The sequence below is a fragment of the Dipodomys ordii genome, unplaced genomic scaffold, assembly GCF_000151885.1.
Source record: "Dipodomys ordii isolate 6190 unplaced genomic scaffold, Dord_2.0 Scaffold15, whole genome shotgun sequence".
Taxonomy (NCBI): Eukaryota; Metazoa; Chordata; class Mammalia; order Rodentia; family Heteromyidae; genus Dipodomys; species Dipodomys ordii.
In genome coordinates this window covers 18,419,612-18,424,088 of record NW_012267231.1, presented here as the reverse complement: position 1 = coordinate 18,424,088, position 4,477 = coordinate 18,419,612, and the positions used below count along the sequence as shown (strand labels likewise).

Here is a 4,477-nt window from a genome sequence, read left to right as displayed (position 1 = left end):
GTACTTATATAAATATATTACTTATATGCTATAATTAGATCTATATAAAAGCATGTAAATATAACCATGTAATATTTATTGATCTGTAAGTCCATAGTGCGTATCTGAGCGCATGTACTTATACAGTACATTATGCATTGTATATATTTCATTCGTACGTTCTCCGGTCTCCCACCCCGCGGGCCAGGGGCTCACGTACCTGGCGGGGTTCCTCGCCCACCGCGGGCGCCGGGCCCCGGAGCATCATCTCTCGAGGCGGCAGGTCCGGCCACGGGAACCGGGGAGCGGACGGAGATGGGCGCCGCCGGCCGGGGCTGCGGGACGCACTGCCCCGAACTCGGAGCACGCCCGCCGCGAAGGCTGCGCGTCCTCCGGGTTCCTCCGGCTCGGTGGAGCCCGCTCCTGCCCCGCCCCGGCCCCGCCCCCGGCCCCGCCCCCGGCCCGCTTTGCCAGTGAGCCCCGGAAGGAAGCTTCTCTTGCGCTGGAGATGCGGGATGACCTGAGACTACTGAGGGGCGAGGGGCGGGGGTGCGGGGGGGGGGAGGGAAGCCTCCGGCCCCCAGCGCCAAGTGGGGTCATACTCGTCCTGCATCTTCGCTGGAGCTGCAGAGCTGTGCGCCCTGAGCGCAGACCCGAGGGGACCACGCTTCCCAAATCCTGCATGCATTTAGCTCACAGGACCAGCCCCCCAAATCCAGCATGCAGAGAGTTCACAGGACCAGCCCCCCAGATCCAGCATGCAGAGAGCTCACAGGACCAGCCCCCCAAAACCAGCATGCAGAGAGCTCACAGGACCAGCCCCCCAAAACCAGCATGTAGAGAGCTCACGGGACCAGTCCCCCAAATCCGGCATACTCCTCTCAGACCCAGTGTCTCCTTGGTTCTAAAGGTGGACGCCCTGCGATCCCAGGATGGGGGTGCAGTACTGGGGAATGCTGGGGCAGGGTGGGCCTCCGGAGGCGGGGGCAGATTCTTAGTGCTCCTTCCCAAAGAAACCCGTGGATTTCATTCCAAAACCTGGGTCTGTGAAACAGCTCTTCTCTATTCCCAGGATGCCCCATGGCCAATCCTGGGACTTGAACTCAGGCCCTGGGCACTGTCCCTTAGCTTTTCCTCTCAAGGCTGGTGCTCTCCCACTTAAATCACACCTCCACTTCTGGCTTTTTTGCTGGTTCCTTAGAGGGGAGAGTGTCATGAACTTTCCTGCCACAGAACCCCAGGGCTCCAAAATTACTGTTGATACTAGAGGAGGCTGGACAGGGGCAGGGCATCCATTTGACTGATGGAGTAGAAGTGTAAATATTGTTTTGTAATGTGCCTTTAGGGCTTTCTGTTTCCATAGCAACACCTATAAAACTACTCTCCAGGGGTCTTCTCTGGGCCCTGCCTGGCAGTGTTCCCCTGGAGATCAGACAGCCTGAGGATACACACACACACACACACACACACACACACACACACCCCAAAATTCACTAGAACATATTTTTTTGTGTGTGCCAGTACTGGGACTTGAACTAAGGGCCTTAGTTTTTGTTTTTTTGTTTTTCTAAAGGCTGGTGCTCTACTACTGAAAGCACATTTCCATTTCCAGCTTTTTTGCTGGTTCATTGGAGATAAGAGTCTCAAAGACTTTCCTGCCCAGGCTGGCTTCAAACCTTGATCCTCATGTCTCAGCCTCCTGAGTAGCTAGGGTGATGGGCATAAGCCACTGGTGCCCAGCTCCCTTTAAATATTTTAATAATTGATAGTTTTGTTTAGATAATCAGTTAATTTGCATGTTATATTTGTGCTTAGGGGAAGATAAAGATCTGACAAAGTGACAAACTTCTCCTCCAGCAGAACTTTCCAGAATGCTTGGAGAGAGGTTGGAGGAGCAGCAACTGCCTTAGCTGCTTCTTCCTGCCTCAGCCCTCTCACCGGCTAGAAAATGGTGAAAGAAATGACTTACTATGATGTTTTGGGAGTCAAACCTAATACCACTCGGGAAGAATTGAAAAAGGCTTACAGGAAAACTAGCCTTGAAGTACCACCCTGGTAAGAATCCAGATGAAGGCGAAAAGTTTAAACAGATTTCTCAAGCTTATGAGATTCTCTCTGATGCCAAGTAAAGAGAATTCTATGACAAAGGAAGACAACAGGCAATTAAGGAGGGCGGAGCAAGTGGTGGTTTTGGCTTCCCGGTGGACATCTTTGATATGTTTTTTGGAGGAGGAGGAGGATGCAGAGAGAAAGGCGAGGTAAAAATGTTGTGCATCAGCTTTCAGTTACCTTAGAAGATTTATATAACAGTGGAACAAGAAAACTAGCTCTGCAAGAGCATGTGATTTGTTACAAATATGAAGACTGTAGTGGCAAAAAAAGAGGGGGGACAGTGGAGTGCTGTCCCAACTGCCGAGGTACTGGGATGCAAATATGAATTCATCAGATAGAATCTGGGATGGTTCAGCAAATTCAGTCTGTGTGCATTCAGTGCCAGGGCCATGGAGAAAGGATCAGTCCTAAAGACAGATGAAAAAGCTGCAATGGAAGGAAGATAGTTCAAGAGAAGAAGATTCTGGAAGTTCATATTGACAAAGGCATGATAGATGGCCAGAAGATAACATCCCATGGTGAAGGAGACCAAGAACCAGGATTGGAGCCCAGAGACATCACCATTGTATTAGATCAGAAGGACCATGATGTTTTTACAAGATGAGGAGAAGACCTTTGCATGTATATGGTCATACAACTGGTTGAAGCATTGTGTGGCTTCCCAAGGCCAATCTCCACTCTTGATAACCGAACTGTAGTCATCACTTCTCATCCAGGTCAGACTGTCAAGCATGGAGATATCACGTGTGTGCTAAATGAAGGCATGCCAATTTATCGACGACCATATGAAAAAGGGTGCTTGATCATTGAGTTTAAGCTTTCCTGAAAACAACTTCCTCTCTCCTGATAAACTCTCTTTGCTGGGAAAACCTCCTTCCTGAGAGGAAGGAAGTAGAAGAGACTGATAAAATGGATCAGGTAGAACTGGTACACTTTGATCCAAATCAGGAAAGATGGTGCCATTATAATGGAGAAGCTTACAAGGATGATGAACATCACCCTAGAGGTGGTGTTCCGTGTCAAACCTCATAATGGGGCCAGTGAATAGCACCCACTACTGTGATTTTAAATGCAGGAGTGAAGGACTAATCATGATAAGCTCATTACTTGCTATTGTTTTTTGCTGTAATATTCAACTGTAGTAGTGTTTTAAAAGTTAAATGAAGAATAAACAAATATAAAAGCTCTGACTTTGCTCTGTATGATGACTTCAATGTGCAAGATGAAGTTTTAATACCTGTAAAAAACTACTTTTAAGGGCTGGGAAGGTGGCTCAGTGGTAGAGCGCTTGCCATGCATGCATGAGGCCCTGGGTTCGATTCCTCAGCACCACATAAACAAAAAGAAAAAAGCCGGAAGTGGTGCTGTGGCTCAAGTGGTAGAGAGCTAGCCTTGAGCTGAAGAGCTGAGGGACAGTGCCCAGGCCCAGAGTTCAGGCCCCACGACCGGACCCCCCCGAAAAAAAAACTACTTTTAAAATAGTTCCTCTAGCATCTGTTAAACCACATCTTGTAATTGATTCAGCTGTGTATATGGACAAAGCTTAAACTGAAATATTAGGTATATGTGTTGACTTTGGTGTATGGCCTTTTATCATTAATCTGTGGGGCTAAAACTTTGTATTTGGCTAGTAATCTGAACATGAGAAATTAATTTTGGAGAAATGTTGGTTTGTCTAGCTATTTGTGTTAAGTGGACTCATTGTGATTGCATTTTATTGCGTCAACTATTACTTGAAGAGTGGCATAATACATAATTTAGCATGTTAACAGTGATACAGAAATGACACCTTCCGGGGCTGAGAAGGTGGCTCAGTGGTAGAGCGCTTGCCTTGCATGCCTGAGGCCCTGGGTTCGATTCCTCAGCACCACACAAGCAAAAAGAAAAAGCTGGAAGTGGCGCTGTGGCTCAAGTGGTAGAGCGCTAGCCTTGAGCTGAAGAGCTGAGGGACAGCGCCCAGGCCCAGAGTTCAGGCCCCACGACCGGACCCCCCAAAAAAAAAGATACCTTCCTAGTGAAGAGGTTTATCATATGCTGCTTCTAAGGGCTTGCATCCTTTCTGTATCATCTTTTTAAATATATATATGTGTATGTTCATATACAAATATGCATATATAGTATGTTGATTGGTCATAGTTATGTTCTTTTTCCCTTTGGACCATGATAAAGCCCTTGAATAGTGACTTTCAGAGTTGGGTAGAAAAAAACAGTTGAAGAAACCTGTACATTGAGAAGTTGCATGTATAACCTAGGAAGGTGTTCATTAGATATGTTACAGGCTTACTTTAAACCATTTGTTCCAAAGTATAATAATATGATGTTGGTAGTATAGCAAATTACAATGAATAGCTTTAACTGTATGTTTAAAGTCATATGTTCATAAGCT

The 4,477-nt window shown here is 46.9% G+C and overlaps 1 pseudogene; it reads left to right on the top strand.

Moving 5' to 3' along the window:
- The first annotated feature begins 1,914 nt into the window (after positions 1 to 1,914).
- LOC105982440 lies at positions 1,915 to 3,123 on the top strand (annotated as a pseudogene).
- The last annotated feature ends 1,354 nt before the right edge of the window (positions 3,124 to 4,477 follow it).